Source organism: Suncus etruscus, chromosome 7 (assembly GCF_024139225.1).
Source record: "Suncus etruscus isolate mSunEtr1 chromosome 7, mSunEtr1.pri.cur, whole genome shotgun sequence".
NCBI lineage: Eukaryota > Metazoa > Chordata > Mammalia > Eulipotyphla > Soricidae > Suncus > Suncus etruscus.
In genome coordinates this window covers 75,896,940-75,916,232 of record NC_064854.1, presented here as the reverse complement: position 1 = coordinate 75,916,232, position 19,293 = coordinate 75,896,940, and positions in this window count along the sequence as shown.

The window sequence follows — 19,293 nt, the reverse complement described above, 5'->3', positions numbered from 1 at the left end:
TCTTTGATTCTATGTTGTTATTTCTGCTTTGGTTTTCATTATTCCTTGTATTCTGTCTGTGCTTAGGTTTCTTTGCTGCTGTTTTTTCATATCCTTAAGGTCTCACGTTAAACTGTTAAATTTGTCATTTTCTCTTTCCTGCGGGATCACTACTAGCAAAGAATGAAAGAAGAAATAGAGTGTCTCTGAAGCACAGCATCCATCGTGGGTCTTCATTCTGCTTGTTTTGGCCTGAGAAGTACAATCCTCTCTGGAATCCATCTCTGAGGGTGTGCTTTCCCCAGAGGTGAGTTGTCCCTGTCCAGAGACTGTGGAATTAGTTGCTCGCAGTGTCTCTGAAGCACAGAATCCATCTTAGGACTTCTCTTTGCTTGCTCTTGCCTGGAAACTTTGATTCTCTCAGGCATCCTTCCCTGAGGGTGTTCCAAATAGCTTTTATGAAGCCAACATCACCTGGACACCAAAAACAGACAGAGATGCTGCCAAAAAAAATTACAGACCAATATCCCTGATGAACACAGATGCAAAGATCCTGAACAAAATCCTGGCAAATAGGTTCTGATGCCTCATCAGGAAGATAATTCACTATGATCAAGTTGGTTTAATCCCAGGAATGTAAGGATAGTTTAATATACATAAATCTCTCAACATGATACACAATATCAACAACAAGAAAAATAAAAATTACATGATCATATCAATAGATGCAGAAAAAGCATTTGATAAGGCCAACATCCATCCTTGATAATAACTCACAGCAAGATGGGAATGAAAGGAACCTTTCTCAATATACTTAAGGTCATCTACTGCAAGCCAGTGGCAAATATTATCCTCAATGGAGAAAAACTAAAAGCCTTTCCTTTATATTCTGGTATACGACAAGGCTGCCCTCTTTCACCATTCCTATTCAACATAGTAATGGAAGTTCTTGCTATAGCGATTAGGAAAGAAAAATATATCAAGAAAATCCAGATAGGAAAGGAAGAAGTCAAGCTCTCACTGTTTGCAGATGACATGATATTCTATTTAGAAAACCCTAAAGCCTCTACCACATATGGCAATGTGAATGCCTACAAAATTAACACACAAAAATCAATGTCTTTTTTATACACCAATAATTATAGGGAAGAAATGGACATTAAGAAAACAACCACATTCACATTAGTGTTACACTAAATCAAATATCTAGTAGTCAAATTGACTAAAGACATGAAGGACCTATACAAAGAAAACTATAAAACCCTGCTACAGGAAATAAGAGAAGACATGCGGAAATGTAAATCATACCTTGCTCTTGGATTGGCAGGATTAACATAATTAAAATGGCAATACTCCCCAAAGCATTGACAGATTTAATACAGTTCATCTAAGGATACCCATAACATTCTTCAACACACCCAAGAATAGCTAAAAAATACTTGGGAAAAGGTATATTGGAGTCATTACTTTCCCCAACTTTAAATTGTATTACAAATCAATAGTTATTAAAACAGCATGGATTGGAATAAATACAGACATTCAGATCATGGAAATACACTGGATTATTCACAGAATGCTCCCCAGATATACAATCAATTAATCTTTGTTAAAGGGGCAAGAAATATGAAATGGAGCAAGGAAAGCCTCTTCAACAAACCATCTTGGCAAAATAGGTCAGCCACTTGCAAAAAATTGAACTCAGACTTCCAGCTAACACCATGCACCAAGGACAAATGCAAATTGATATCAGACCTGAAACCATAAGGTTTATTGAACAACACGTATTAAAATCACTCCAGGACATTGAAACCAAAGGCATCTTCAAGGAAGAAACAGCACTCTTCAAACAAGTCGAGCACAGATGCACAAATGAGACCCTATTAAACTGAGAAGCTTCTGCGTCCCAAAGAAAATTGCTTAGGATACAAAAACCATCCACACAATGAGAGAAGCTATTAACCCAATACCCATCAGTTAAGGGGCTAATATCTAACAAGGGTCTTCAAACATTTTAAACAAGGGGCCAGTTCACTGTCCCTCAGACCATTGGAGGGTCTGACTATAGTAAAAACAAAATTTATGAACAAATTCCTATGCACACTGCATATATCTTATTTTGCAATAAAGAAACAAAACAGATACAAATACAATATGTGGCCCGAGGGCCATAGTTTAAGGGCCACTGAAAAATATACAAGGTACTCATAGAACTTAACAAGAAAAATACATGTGACCCCATCAAAAAGTGGTGAGAAGAAATGAAAGCTTTCTCAAAGAAGAAATGCAAATGGCAAAGAGGCACATGAAAAATGTTTCACATCACTAAACATCAGGGAGATGCAAATCAAAACAATGAGGTACCATCTCACACCACAGAGATTGACACACATCACAAAGAACAAGAATAATCAGTACTGAAAGGATGTGGGGGAAAAGGAACTCTCTTTCATTGCTGGGGGAAATGCCATCTAGTCCAGCCCTTATGGAAAACAATATGGAGATTCCTCAAAAAAAAAAAAAAACTCAAAATTGAGCTCTCATTTGACCCAGCTATACCACTTCTAGGGATATACCCCAGGAACTCAAAAATACAGTATAAAAATCCCTTCCTAACACCTATATTCATTGCAGCACTATTTATAATAGCCAGATTCTGGAAATAACCAAGGTGCCCTTCAACATATGAATGGATAAAGAAACTGTTGTACATCTACGCAATGGAATATTATGCAGCCATCATGAGAGATGAAGTCATGAAATTTTTCTATATATGGTTGGACATGGAATCTATTATGTTGAGTGAAATTAGTCAGAGGGAGAGAGACACACACATAGAGTAGTCTCACTCATCTATGTGTTTTAAGAACATTTAAAAACATTGAAATTATTCCCAGAGATGAGGGCCGAATGGACCAGCTCAAGTTATGAAACTCATCACAAAGAGTGTTGAGAACAGTTCAAGAAATAACTATGCTGAGAACTACCAGAACAATGTCAGTGAGTGAGGGATGTAGAATGCCTATCTCAAATATAGGCAGCAGATGGGGAGGAAAGAGATGGGCACATTGGTGATGGGAAGGTTGCACAGTGAAGGGGGTTGTTCATGTTAGGACTGAAACTCAACTATGATCATATTTGCAATCATGGTATTTAAATAAATAATTTATTTTAGAAAAGTAGTGAACTCAAATCTCTCTATAATGCTGTACACAAAATTCAAATTAAAAAGTATTAAAGACCTTTATATCAGACCTGACACCATAATGTAAATACATAAAAACATAAGCAGAACACTCATTTTATGACATTGAAGCTAAAGGCATCTTTAAGTATGAAACTATAAAACCACTGACCAAAGAAATGAAGCAAACATAAACAAAGGACTACATTAAACTAAGAAAATTCTTTTTTTTTTTCAAAATAAATAAAATTTTTATTTGTTATTGAGAATATATAAAATCTTTTAGCAATCTAGGAGTAAATATGCATCTCTTAATTTAGTAGAGTGTAACTGTAAGCACCGTAAGTGAATGAATGTCATACCAAATGACAAGTGCTGGGGATTTGTATTCTCTTTTTTTAGTTAATATCTTTATTTAAACACCTTGATTAAAAACATGATTGTGGTTAGGTTTCAGTCATGTAAAGAACAGCCCCCTTCAGCAGTGCAACATTCCCATCACCGATGTCCCAAATTTCTTTACCTCAAAGGAAACAGTGACTAGGAATATAGATTATCCACAGAATGGGAGAGACAATTTATCCAAACTCATCTGTTAAGGGGTTAGTACATAATATATTAGATATCTTAGCAAGAATATAATATCTAATTTAATACAAAAATGGATGAAGAAGTGAATAAATGTCTAATCAAAGAAGAAACACAGTGAAAAGGCACATGAACAATGCCTATCTTCATTAACCATCAGGGAGATGCAAATCAATACTTCAATGAGATAACCTCTCATACAACAGATATTGCCACACATCACAAAGAACAATTTTAATAATAAAAAACACATTGTTGTATTTATTAATTGAATTGTAAAGAAACAAATTAGATATTGAAAAATTAGATATTAAAAAAACCTGAATGAAAACATATATTTCTGCTGATGTCATTTTTCTGCTGAATTGAAGATAATTAAATTCTGTATCACCATTTCTCTGAAGGTAAAAGTAGCAATAAAAATTAATGGATGAAAACTAAAACTCTTGGAGATCAAAATACACAGTTATGAATATTTCTTAGCTGAAGAAAGAAATCAAAAGAGAATATTTTAAAATACTGAAATCAAAAGAAAATGAATACCAGGAAATTATAAAATTACCAGTTTTTGTTAGAAAACAAGAAAATGCTAAAAAAAAACCCTAAACTGAAGGTTAAAAGATAACAGCAAATGGAGCTAGACAATAGCATAGCAGTAGGGCATTTGCCTTGCATGCAGCTGACCCAGGATGGACCTGGGTTCAATCGCCAGCATCCCATAAGGTTCCCCAAAACCAGGATAAGGTTCCCCAAAACCAGGAGTAATTTCTGAGTGCATAGGCAGGAGAAACCACTGAGCATCATCGGGTATGGCCCAAACCAAACAAACAAAAACAAATAAAGCTCATAGCCAATATACTTAAAAAAATAATAGAGTTAAAATATACTAAAAAGGAATAAAAGCTAATACAAATGTTCAATGAAAATAATAGCTTATTCCTTAAAATAATATGTGGCATGCTTTTTAATAAATAAAAATAGAAATATCCATAATAAATATAATTATACACATAAGAGGAAGAATTTAAAACAAATATTTTAAAATACAAAATACATAAGAACCTACTGTAGTCTTTTTGCTTTAAATAGATGCAAATAATCTGTTAAATAGATTTTAAGAAAATTAAAGTTTTAGGATAATTCACCCTGGTAAAATCAAATCAGTATAAGAGAAAATCTGAACAGGCTATGACGTTAAGAATATTAAAACAATCAAAAGTGATCCCTACCAAAAAAAAACAAAAAAAGACTTTTTCAAACCACAAAAATATACCTAATACATATTCCTCTAAATTTCACCCAAAATTTTGAAAACATAACTTTTTCTAGTTTATACAACATCCACAATATATCAATATCAAAAGCCCACACACAGACATGCATATGAATATGTTTATTATATACACAATTTCCTGATTGATATTGTTCAAAGTGCCGCCATATATTCCTAGTAAATCAGTAGGTATATACTTGAACAATAAATTGTTCAATAATAAAAAAGTCACATATCCTATTAAAGACAAAAATCATGCAATAAATAATACTATCAGATGCAAAAGACTCTTCTGACCAAATACAACACCTATTTTAATGCGCATGAAATTGTGGAAGGATAAAATATATCTGAAATAGCAATGAGCATCTAGAGCAAAATAATAAAACATACTCATAGCTGAAATCTAAAAACCTTTCCTTCACATTCAGTCTAAAATAAGGTTGATCATTCTCACCATAATTTAAGATAAGATTGAAATAGAAAATAGACTATACAAAATTAAATCATTTAAAATAGTAAGAAATTATTAAATTTGCTTTAGCCTCAGTTCTTAATTAATTAGGCACCAAGACCGATCTCCTGCCCCAATAAACCATCACCAGACTCCCAAAATGGAAGGACAACCTCTCAATATCACATCTCAAGCCCCAGCAAGAAACTACAACGAACACTCCTGCTGAATCATGCTCTATGGCCTTTCTCACCACCCCCAAATGTGGACTGTTGCATGGTACCAGATTCAACTTCAAAAGGCCCCCCCAGCTCAAGCACATTACTTGACCCCTTAATGCTGGAAGTCATTTCTCAAATTCAACAAGACCATGGTGTGTGATGAAAAAGTGCCTTGGATAATCCCCCCCCAAAAGAATATCTCAAAAGACTTAATTGTGATGCCTATGTTTTCTTTGTATGTTTAATATCTCTATAATGCCTCTTAAGGTGTTTATTCTCAAATATAAAGGTAGCTTCCTCCATCACTTTTTCCTTTAATTACTTTTTTAAAAATTTAGTTTTATTTATTTCTTTTATATTATATAAATATATATTTTCTTTAACTTCACCTGTTTTGGTTCTGCTTGGTATGAACACCTAGAAGAAAAAGTCTTGCCTGGAATAAAAGCTCAGGTCAAAACCAGAGCACAGAGATTGTGTAGCCTATCATTCTTACCCTTAAATGCACAAACAATATAATATGATACCATAAACTTTTGTATAGGCACAGTGAAAAATGGAAAACCTTATGCACAGAAACAAGATCTTATCTTCTAGGGATAAGAACTCATACTTTTTATAATACAGAGGTGCCTCCCACCCTGAACAAGTGTCATGTGGACCCAACTTTAACTTCAAGACATTTGACAGTGATTGTCTAACCCCACACCTCAGATTCCAGAATTAGAAACTCTATAATTCCTTGCAACAACACCAGGAACTAAAGTCCCCCTGGGAAATTTCTAACACTGCTCTGGCACCGATTTGCACCAGTTTTGATATGATATACTGACAATGAGGAAATAACAACAACTTGATCTAAAAGCAGGTTGTCCTAACTCATCACCTAACAATTAGATGAAATCAGAAGATATTCTGTCCTTTGATCTGTGCAAAAATCAAGAGTGCTAACTACAGAAGACTGATTTTGACAACCATGACTGGAACCAAAAATAAAGACCCAACTCTAGGCTTTAGCCTAGCATTTAAACAAAAATCAACATCTCTAATTCCAGAGGTCAGACTTTGACAACTGAGACTGAACAGGACCTGAAGTGGTGGTGCAGGGCATAATGCAGCTGTATTTTCTGCGCTAGCCTCAGATGACCTGTTGTTCAATCTTCCTGAGTTCCATATGGTCCCCCAAGCAAGGAGCAATTTCTGAGCTCATAACCAGGAGTAACCTCTGACTGTCACCGGGTGTGGCCCCCAAAACAAAACAAACATACAACAACAACAAAAATAAACTTCTGCAACCATAATGAAGTCTCTATCCTAGGCTTTGGCCTAAGATCTGAGCAAAAACCAAGACCACTTATTACAGGAGACTGATTACAACAATAATGGGACAGAACTTCTAGAACCATAAAGAAAGACACTATCCTAGACTTTGTCCTCTGACCTGTGCAAATACCAAGATCTCTAGCTACAGAGACCTGGCAGAAAGTTTCCTGGCCCTTTATGGAAAGCGATATGGAGATTCCTCCAAAAACTGGAAATCAAGCTCCCATTCGATCCAGCTATACCACTCCTAGGAATATACCCTAGGAACACAAAAATACAATACAAAAATCCCTTCCTTACACTTATATTCACTGCAGCACTATATACCATAGCAAGACTCTGGAAACAACCAAGATATCCTTCAAGAGATGAATGGCTAAAGAAACTGTGGTACATATACACAATGGAATATTATGCAGCTGTCAGGAGAGATGAAGTCATGAAATTTTCCTATACATGGATGTACACGGAATCTATTATGCTGAGTGAAATAAGTCAGAGAGAGAGAAAAAAATGCAGAATGGTCTCACTCATCTATGGGTTTTAAGAAAAATGAAAGACATTCTTACAATAATAATTTTCAGACACAAAAGAGAGAAGGGCTGGAAGTTACAGCTCACCTCATGAAGCTCACCAGAAACAGGGATGTGTTTAGTTAGAGAAATAACTACATTTTGAACTATCCTAACAATGAAAATGTATGAGGGAAATAAAAAGCCTGTCTAGAGTACAGGTGGGGGTTGGGTGGGGAGGAGAGAGATTTGGGACATTGGTGATGGAAATGTTGCACTGGTGATGGGTGGTGTTCTTTACATGACTGAAACCCAAACACAATCATGTATGTAATCAAGGTGTTTAAATAAAATATAAGAAAAAATAAAAATGAAAGGAAAAGAAAGTTTCCTGGCACCATAAAAAGACCTTGGGATGTGGTAATGTGCATGTATGGAGCCAGTAGTTGTTCCAATGGCATTATACTTCAAGGGCAGAGAAAACCTGAATCTTTTAGGCCAAGGAAATTATTTTTCTTGTTTCCCCAATACTTACCGTGCCTATGCAAAAAAAAAAAAAAAAAAAAAAAAAAAAAAAAAGCACAAAACCTTGTCATACTAGCACCCCTTCCGCTTTTATGTATTTTCTTCTTTTTTTTTCACTCTTGTGGTTATTATTAGATGGTTGTTTTTTGTTGTTGCTGAGTGCTTTTCTTTTTTTGTTACTGTTTTTGTTGTTCTTGTTAACTGTTGTTTGTTATTTTTGTTATGGGATTATTATTGATTGGTTTCTGTTTTTTGTCTTTTTTCAGCAGAACCACACAACTTGAATCATCTTGTTCTGCCTCATGGATTGAGGGGGAAAATATAAATGAATGGTACCAGGACCAAACAGCCGTATAAATATTGTTTGAAAATAAAAAATGATCAGATTTAAACACAAAACCCAAAGTCAACAACAAAAGAATCGATATCTTATCTACAAGAAGCTATACACAGAGGAGAACAGTTACAGTAGCACTCCCGGGGGCATAGGAGGAAGATATGGGACTCATGCTGGGGAAAGGTATGGAGGGAGGACAACCCTGGTGGTCCTGATTCATTGTCACTATATATTTTAAATATTTCTGAACTATTTATTATTTACTTTTGGTCACAGTAAAAATTATCCAAAATAAAGCCCTAAATTGAATACCAAGTAATATATGTAAAACAATTAACTTATACGGAAAGTTTTAAGTTAGAAAAAGAATAAACATTTGTTTCTTTTATTAAAGTAAATAGCAACAAAAGATCACCTTTTTATTTGACATCCTTTCTTTCCCAAGACCTCTGATTATTCTAGTTTAGTTTTTCTTGTGTGATGCTGCTAATATTCTGTTTGTGAAGTATAATACTCCTCAAAAGGAAATAATAATAAACTTGTTTTTTATTTGTATGTTACATGTTGATTATTGAGTGAGCTTTTGCATGTATTCATAATTTTTTCACAATGTTATCATAAACAATGAATAATGGTTTTCTCTTATTAATGGAGAAAATATGCCATACTTTAAGTTTTTATATAAGTTAATTTCATGGAATGGTTCAAAATGGAGATTGCCTTTGAGAAACATTTGCCTGTAAATATCTCAATTATACCTTCTCTTAGGGAAGTTCTAATCAATAGTGAAAGCAAAACTTAGGTCTTCATATCGTCTTTTTATTGTAATTTTAAAAATAATTTATGAACTTACTTTTTCTTTTTTTCTCAAAATCATCAGTTTTAGCTACACTACTAAAAATGGCATTGAAGAACAGGTGGGGAATTATTCAACTATGTTAGGTCTTTCTTATATATTTTGAAGACTTAAGTGTTTTTGATATATTTCTCTGTACTTTTGGGGGGTGAGTTTTTTTTAACACACTTGAAATTATTTGGGGCCTATTTCTGGATTATGTTCAGAAATGACCTCTAGCAAAGGGGCCCCCAAATGCAGGATAAAGAAACAAAAGTGTAGCTACAGGCAAGATATGTACCTTTCGTTCTATACTGCCTCTCCAGCCTTTCTCACCCTTTTTTCTTACCAATAAACCTCCTACTTATTGAGGCTGATTTTTAAGAAATAAACAGATTGTTTGTTCAGCTTTTGAAGCATTTAGACGGAACTGATTTCTTTTGTGAACCAAGATTATAAAGAATTAACATACACATTACCCTATGGGAACAGGCTTTCCTATTTAGAAAAAATAAAAAATAGAAAATAGCACGTGCATTTTTCAATTATTTTAGTTCGCTTTGAAATATTATTACCAAGAATCATAGAGTTAATATCAGAGAACTTTTTATATGTGCTCCTTAATTCATACTGGTATTCAAGGAGCTTATGAAGTTATAAATTTTCACACTTCATGATGACAAAGACCACAGATCATAACTATTTTCACATCCTCTTATTAATATGTCAATATTGATTACCAGTTTAATAAAAATTAATTTCATGTGTTAAATTTTATGTATAGATGATTAAAAAATCTTTATTAGAAACATAAAATCTTTAAGATGCACCAACATATTTAAGAAGGGAAATAAAGCATAGTGATTAAACAACTTAAGCTACATTCAGTTAAGCAACTATGATATGTTCAGGAAAATAGCATGTATGCTGTCATAGTTGTATCTCTTATACTTTTGTAGGCTCATCTCTTTTTTGCTCATAAGTAAATATTAGGGAAAATCTTTTAGTAGAACGAATGCCTATGCTTTCTTTAACTATATTTTAAAGTTATAGGCATTAAACTTAGGACCACCAAATGAGAAGCATACCACACATAGTCTCTATCATTGAGTCAGATCCCTCATAAAATGCCCTAATTACTTTTAATTGTATTGAGATGTCATGATTTACAATAGAATATTATTCATTTTTCAGCCTTACAGTGTTACTGAATTACACCCACCAACAGGGTGCCAATATTCCTGTACCATGTCCTTTATCTTTTCCCAGTTCTTTCCCGATCTTCTCTTTGACACTGTAATTTACATCACTGATAATGATAGTTTAATACAAAAATGTCCTATAATCACACCCTTTAGAATATTGTCTGCTTTCCTTCATCAACATCTAATTGTCCTCTCCCTGCTTCCACTCCTTAGTAAGCTCAGGCACCAGTATATAGGACTAAATCTATTCCTATTCCTTTATATTCAACAAATTAATGAGGTCATCTGGCACCACTCTTTCTCATTCTTATTTCACATAGAATGACCCAAAAACAAAACAAAACAAAACAAAAAGAATGAGCCACTCTAGTTTTATCAAAATCAGAGTAAAATGCAAGATTTTGTTTGTTGTCATAGCTGAGTAGAATTCCTTTGGAAGAAACATATAACATATATATGTGATTGTTTTTTTTGTACTCCCTTTCAATGATTCTAATTATCAAAACTCCTATGGAGAGTTGTTTATTTTTATTCCAGAGTATTAATATCTTATGGCATGTTTGCATCATTAGTGTTTTTATAATGTCAGTACATATCTACTATTTACAATATAACCTATTAAATAACCCAACAGAGCACACAAAGAAAACACATTTTATTTGAAGTATTTCCCATTACTTACATCATATTAGTGTTGATTACTTTTTGGAGCTTTATTATTATAGAACTTAATAATAATTGTAATTATTGCTTTGAAATAATTACTTCAAACCCATGTTTTGTGCATGTATTCAGTAAACAATTTAGACCCTAACTCAGAATTTCAATGGAGATTTATCAACAAATGAAATTATGCTTTCTTCTGCTTATTTGCTCATTTGCTGATCTCACTTTTCTTCTTCATGTTACAGAGGAGATATATTTACAAAGTTTCTACTTAGAATTCATAAGTGCTTTCCACTGGAAACAATACCAAATCATGGTAATATTCATTTACAAAACATCAGAGTCAATGAACCAGGTGAGAAACTTCTTACCCTGCCAATGTACTGCTTCAAAGGAAATATGCTTCATAAATAGAAAACACAGATTTTAAAATATACAAAATACAAAGTAATGAGAAAAACCAGAAATATTTTAGCAATAATATAAAAATCAGTATTTTATTACCTGCTGAGTCTTATCAAATTAGCTACAGTTTTTAGTGTTTTCTTATTTGTGAAACGAACCTCCTATCTTTATACTTCAGCAAATATTTTGTGCTTTTATGGATATACATTTGTGTACTTACTTATCTTCTATTCTCTAAATGTTTTCTGCCAAGTGAACTCTTTACAAATTGATTATTGTTAATATCTCAAAATTGCTGCAATTTCTTATAAGAATCTATTATTGATTCACAGTGCCATCTAGGTAATCTTAATAGCAATAAACTTGTTACTAGCATTTATTATATTAGTGTATTTTATTGAAAACAATTTCTTTTTATTTCTGGAGATGACTTGGGGTCATACTTTCTGGAGCTCAAAGTATACGTCTGGCTCTGTCTTCAATAATTATTCCTGTTAGTGCTAGGTAAAGGTAAGCACCACACCTCACATTTCAACCCTATTTACATTTTTTATGGCATCCTCTCCAGTGGTGTTCTGGTATATTTGTATGGTGGTGACATCAAGCTTCTTTTTTTTTTTGGGGGGGGGTCACACCCGGCGGTGCTCAGGGGTTACTCCTGGCTATCTGCTCAGAAATAGCTCCTGGCAGGCACGGGGGACCATATGGGACACCGGAATTCGAACCAACCACCTTTGGTCCTGGATCGGCTGCTTGCAAGGCAAACGCCGCTGTGCTATCTCTCCGGGCCCCAGACATCAAGCTTCTTACTGTTTCATTTTGTTCTGATGATATAGACCTGATTGTATATTCTGAATCTATCAGAGATGGGGACAACAAGGGACAAAGTGGTGCTGAGGAGGAAGTTCCTAAGAAATAACTTTACTTTTCTTACATTCAATGCATATACACTCCACATCACTGAGCTATTTTACTCGCCTCAATATATATTTTACAAAATAAATCTCTCCCAAATTAAATGTAAATTTATAAAAAAATTGCATATATATTTTTTATTTTTTCTAATCTAAAACTTTGAGCAATGAATGAATAGCAATGAAATGGTTTGTCAAATGCTTAAATTTTAAATGTTGTGACTTTTTTTTGTTAACGAATTTCTATACAAAAATAATTTTATAATGTTTTATTAGTTTGTGCAATGAAAGTAAATAACCATTTTTATTAATTTCTAGTTAATGTCAGATTGATAAAATAAAGTCATTGATGTAGTTTACTCTAATTAAGTAATATGTGATTTTTTATTTAAACACCTTGATTACATACATGATTGTGTTTTGGTTTCATTCATGTAAAGAACACCACCCATCAACAGTGCTACATTCCCATCACCAATGTCCCAAGTCTCCCTCCTCCCCACCCGACCCCTGCCTGTACTCTAAACAGGCTCTCCATTTCCCTCATACATTCTCAATATTAGGACAGTTCAAAATGCAGTTATTTCTCTAACTAAACTCATCACTCTTTGTGGTGAGCTTCCTGAGGTGAGCTGGAACTTCCAGCTCTTTTCTCTTTTGTGTCTGAAAATTATTATTGCAAGAATGTCTTTCATTTTTCTTAAAACCCATAGATGAGTGAGACCATTCTGCGTGTTTCTATCTCTCTCTGACTTATTTCACTCAGCATAATAGGTTCCGTGTACATCCATGTATAGGAAAATTTCATGACTTCATCTCTCCTGACAGCTGCATAATATTCCATTGTGTATATGTACCACAGTTTCCTTAGCCATTCATCTGTTGAAGGGCATCTTGGTTGTTTCCAGAGTTTTTCTATGTAAATAGTGCTGCAATGAATATAGGTGTAAGGAAGGGGTTTTTGTATTGTATTTTTGTGTGCCTAGGGTATATTCCTAGGAGTGGTATAGCTGGATCGTATGGGAGCTAGATTTCCAGTTTTTGGAGGAATCTCCATATCGCTTTCCATAAAGGTTGAACTAGACGGTATTCCCACAAGCAGTGGATAAGAGTTCCTTTCTCTCCACATCCCCGCCAACACTGTTTATTCTCATTCTTTGTGATGTGTGCCATTCTCTGTGGTGTGAGGTGGTATCTCATCATTGTTTTGATTTGCATCTCCCTGATGATTAGTGATGTGGAGCACTTTTTCATATGTCTTTTGGCCATCTGTATTTTTTCTTTGTCAAAGTGTCTGTTCATTTCTTCTCCCCATTTTTTGATGGGATTAGATGATTTTTTCTTGTAAAGTTCTGTCAGTGCCTTGTATATTTTGGAGATTAGCCCCTTATCTGATGGGTATTGGGTGAATAGTTTCTCCCACTCAGTGGGTGGCTCTTGTATCCTGGGCACTATTTCCTTTGAGGTGCAGAAGCTTCTCAGCTTAATATATTTCCATCTGTTAATCTCTGCTTTCACTTGCTTGGAGAGTGCAGTTTCCTCCTTGAAGATGCCTGTAATGTCCTGGAGTGTTTTGCCTATGTGCTGTTCTATATATCTTATGGTATGGGGGCTGATATCGAGGTCTTTAATCCATTTGGATTTTACCTTTGTACATGATGCTAGCTGGGGGTCTAAGTTCAATTTTTTGCAAGTGGCTATCCAATTGTGCCAACACCACTTGTTGAAGAGGCTTTCCCTGCTCCATTTAGGATTTCCTGCTCCTTTATCAAAAATTAGGTGATTGTTTGTCTGGGGAACATTTTCTGAGTATTCAAGCCTATTCCACTGATCTGAGGGCCTATCCTTATTCCAATACCATGCTGTTTTGATAATTATTGCTTTGTAGTACAGTTTAAAGTTGGGGAAAGTAATTCCTCCCATATTCTTTTTCCCAATGATTGCTTTAGCTATTCGAGGGTGTTTATTGTTCCAAATGAATTTCAAAAGTGTCTGATCCACTTCTTTGAAGAATGTCATGAGTATCTTTAGAGGGATATAATTAAATCTGTATAATGCCTTGGGGAGTATTGCCATTTTGATGATGTTAATCCTGCCAATCCATGAGCAGGGTATGCGTTTCCATTTCCGTGTGTCCTCTCTTATTTCTTGGAGCAGAGTTTTATAGTTTTCTTTGCATAGGTCCTTCACATTTTTAGTCAAGTTGATTCCAAGATATTTGAGTTTGTATGGCACTATTGTGAACGGGGTTGTTTTCTTCATGTCCATTTCATCCTTATTACTATTGGTGTATAGAAAGGCCATTGATTTTTGTGTGTTAATTTTGTAGCCTGCCACCTTGATATATGAGTGTATTGTTTCTAGAGCTTTTTGGTAGAGTCTTTAGGATTTTGTAAGTAGAGTATCATGTCATCTGCAAACAGTGAGAGCTTGACTTCTTCCTTTCCTATCTGGATTCCCTTGATATCTCTTTCTTGCCTAATCGCTATAGCAAGTACTTCTAGTGCTATGTTGAATAGGAGTGGTGAGAGAGGACAGCCTTGTCTTATGCTAGAATTTAGAGGGAAGGCTTTTAGTTTTTCTCCATTGAGGATAATATTTGCCACTGACTTGTGGTAGATGGCCTTAACTATATTGAGAAAGGTTCCTTCCATTCCCATCTTGCTGAGAGTTTTGATCAAGAATGGGTGGTGGACATTATCAAATGCTTTCTCTGAATCTAATTGATATGATCATGTGGTTTTTATTTTTCTTGTTATTGATGTTGTGTATTATGTTGATAGATTTACGGATGTTAAACCATCCTTGCATTCCTGGGATGAAACCTACTTGATCGTAGTGGATGATCTTCTTAATGAGGCATTGAATCCTGTTTGCCAGGATTTTGTTGAGGATCTTTGCATCTGCATTCTTCAGCGATATTGGTCTGTAATTTTCTTTTTTTGTAGCATCTCTGTCTGGTTTACGTATCAAGGTAATGTTGGCTTCATAAAAGCTATTTGGAAGTGTTTACATTTGTTCAATTTCATGAAAGAGTCTTGCCAGGATTGGCAGTAGTTCCTCTTGGAAAGTTTGAAAGAATCATTAGTGAATCCATCTGGTCCTGGGCTTTTGTTTTTCGGCAGACATTTGATTACCATTTTAATTTCATCAATGATGATGGGGGTGTTTAGATATGCTACATCCTCTTCCTTCAACCATGGAAGATTATAAGAGTCCAAGAATTTATCCATTTCTTCCAGGTTCTCATTTTTAGTGGCATAGAGTTTCTCAAAGTAGTTTCTGATTACCCTTTGAATCTCTGTCATATCAGTAGTGATCTCTCCTTTTTCATTCCTAATATGAGTTATCAAGTTTCTCTCTCTCTGTTTCTTTGTTAGGTTGGGCAGTGGTCTATCAATCTTGTTTATTTTTTCAAAGAACCATCTTCTGCTTTCGCTGATCTTTCGGATTGTTTTTTGGGTTTCCACTTCATTGATTTCTGCTCTCAGCTTTGTTATTTCCTTCTGTCTTCCTATTTTTGGGTCCTTTTGTTGAGCACTTTCTAGGTCTATTAGCTGTGTCATTAAGCTACTCAGGTAAGCTCCTTCTTCCTTCCTGATGTGTGCTTGCAAAGCTATAAATTTTCCTCTCAGTACTGCTTTTTCTGTGTCCAATAAGTTCTGATAGTTTGTGTCTTTATTGTCATTTGTTTCCAGGAACCTTTTGATTTCCTCCTTGATTTCATTTCGGACCCACTGGTTATTGAGCATGAGGCTGTTTAACTTCCAGGTGTTAAAGTGTTTCTTCTGAGTCCCTTTGGAATTCACAAATAATTTCAGAGCCTTGTGGTCAGCGAAGGTAGTCTGCAAAATTTCTATTCTCTTGATATTATGGAGGTATGTTTTATGTGCCAGCATGTAGTCTATCCTGGAGAATGTCCCATGTACATTGGAGAAGAATGTGTATCCAGGTTTCTGGGGATGGAGTGTCATATAAATATATGTACACATATATATGTATATATGTATATGTATATGTATATGTATACATATACACTAGGCCTCTTTCTTCCATTTCTCTCCTCAGGTCTAGTATATTCTTGTTGGGTTTCAGTCCGGTTGACCTATCCAGTGTTGACAAAGCCGTGTTGAGGTCCCCCACAATTATTGTGTTGTTAATGATATTATTTTTCAGATTTGTCAACAGTTGTATTAAATATTTTGCTGGCCCCTCATTCGGTGCATATATGTTTAGGAGAGTTATTTCTTCCTGCTCTACATAATCATTGATTAATATAAAATGTCCATCTTTGTCCCTTACAACCTTCCTGAGTATAAAGTTTGCATTATCTGATATTAGTATGGCCACTCCAGCTTTTTTATGGGTGTTGTTTCCTTGGATAATTTTTCTCCAGCCTTTTATTTTGAGTCTATGTTTGTTCTGACTATTCAGGTGCGTTTCTTGTAGGCAGCGGAAGGTTGGATTGAGTTTTTTGATCCATTTAGCCACTCTGTGTCTCTTGACTGGTGCATTTAGTCCGTTGATGTTGAAAGAAAGAATTGTCCTGGGATTTAATGCCATCTTTATATCTTGATTTGCTGTGTCTTTTGGTTAGTCTTGTCTTAAATTAGGTCTTTCAGTTTTTCTCTTAAGACTGGTTTTGTGGCTGTAAAATTTCTGAGCTCTATTTTGTCTGTGAAATGATGTATTCTTCCGTCAAACCGGAAAGTGAGTTTTGCTGGATATAGTATTCTGGGTGAAGCATTCATTTCATTCAGTCTTGTCACAATACCCACTACTGCTTTCTGGCATTGAGTGTTTCTGTTGACAAGTCTGCTGTAAATCTCAAGGATGCTTGCTTGAACGTAATTTTTCCTTTTGATCTTGCTGTTTTCAGAATTCTGTCTCTATCTGTGGGATTTCTCATTGTGACTAGGATGTGTCTTGTGTGGTTTTTCTGGGGTCTCTTTGGTTGGTACTCTTCGAGCATGCAGGATTTGTTCACATATATTCTTTAGCTCTGGAAGTTTCTCTTTAATGATGTTCTTGACCATTGATTTTTCCTGGAAATTTTCTTCCTGGGTCTCTGGGACTCCAATGATTCTTAAGTTGTTTCTGTTGATCTTATCATAGACTTCTATTTTCATCTGTTCCCATTCTTTGACTAATTTTTCCATTGTCTGCTCATTTGGTTTAAGCTCTTTTTCCAATCTCTCCTGCTGTATGGAATTGTTATATATTCCATCTTCCACAGCACCAAGTCTATTTTCAGCTTCTGATACCCTGTCCCAGAGCTTATCCATTTAGTCATTCACTTCGTTTACTGACTTTTTCAGGCCTGTTAGTTGTTTTTTCAGTTTGGAGTTTTGTGATTGCTGTCTTCATATTTTCTTGGTTTTTATTAGTGTTCTGTTCAACTCTACCCATGGTTTCTTTGAGTTCTTTGAACATCTTCCATATTGCTAGTCTAAAGTCCTTATCTGAGAGGCTGATTAGTTGGTTGGTCATTATCTGGTCATCAGAATTGTCATCTTCATTCTCTTTGTCTGATGCTGGCCTGCGTTGTTTCCCCATTGTCACACTTGTATTGTGTTGGGGACTGTGACTTGTTTGAGGCCATTTTGCTGTTCTTTCTGCCATAGTCCAGCCTTTTACCTAAAGGCTACATGCAGTCTTGCTGTAAGTTTTTGAGCTAAAGAGAAAGGAATGTGCAGCTGCAGGATATAATTAACTCTAGCCCGGAGGAGAGCAACACTGTCCGGTACCGTTATCAGAAACTAGGCCTCACTCCTTAAAACCATATTCCGGAGTGAACTAGGCTGTTATCAATAAGTGTATGCTACATTGTCTGTTCAAGATCACTGAGGCAAGCACATCTTGCACCACCTCCTGATAGTCAAGCAATTAGGAATGCAGCTAGAAGGTCACTAGAAATTTCCATAGAAACAGCACGTTCATCATAGCTTGAAGGTCATCCAGCCTCCTAGCCCACTGCCCATTTCCTTATTTGGAGAATGATTTACTTTCTTTGTTCCTTGTAACCTGATATGTATTCTTGCCTTGTATGGACCTTCGCACCAAAAGTGTGATTGACATTATCTTTGTACTGCCCCCTTCTCCTTCACTATATAAGAAGGAGCTGTAGCCAAATAAAGTTGCCCTTTGAGCAGTGAGATATTGCCTTAGGTCTTTATTATTAACCTCTCTCAGATTTTTTACAGGTGTGGTTGTTCTTCTACCCAGCAAAATAGGAGTGCGGTTGTCTGAGAAGTCCTCCCAGCTAATTCCTGCTGGCCGGGCCCCCCTGGGGGGCTTCAGGACCCCGCATTTTGGCGCCCAACGTGGGGCTCGAAGACCACCGCCACACCCCGAACGACTACAGGTCGGCGAGTCCGGAGCTGTTTCGTAAATCGCAGGAAATACCTCATCAGGGTAGGCGTTGAAACGAGTTAGCCTTAATCAAAAATTTAAACTGCAGTTTTTCCAGTCGTTCTGATCGCCGCCCCTGATTGGCTTTTGGGGCTTCACCCATAGGATCCGCTACCATGGGTGCCGCATTGAGTACTGAGCTTAAATTCATTCGAGATATACAGTCTGAATTGAAACGCAGACATATAGAGGTTACCAAAAAAGATATTTGTAATTTTTTAATGTTTGTTCATGATGTTTGCCAGAAATCTAGTGTTCCCGGGCTCCCTCTCGCTCTGACTCTGTCTCTCAGTTTCCTTCCTCTTCTGACCCGTCATCTTTACTTCTGCCACTGCACCCTCTGTGCAAAATCCTAAACAGCCCTTCACTTCCCTAGCCTCAGCTCCGTCCCTGTTCCACCAAAACCTTTACTCCCCTCACCACCCTCCCCTCCTTAGCCAGCAATTGCAACAATACAAAGCCTT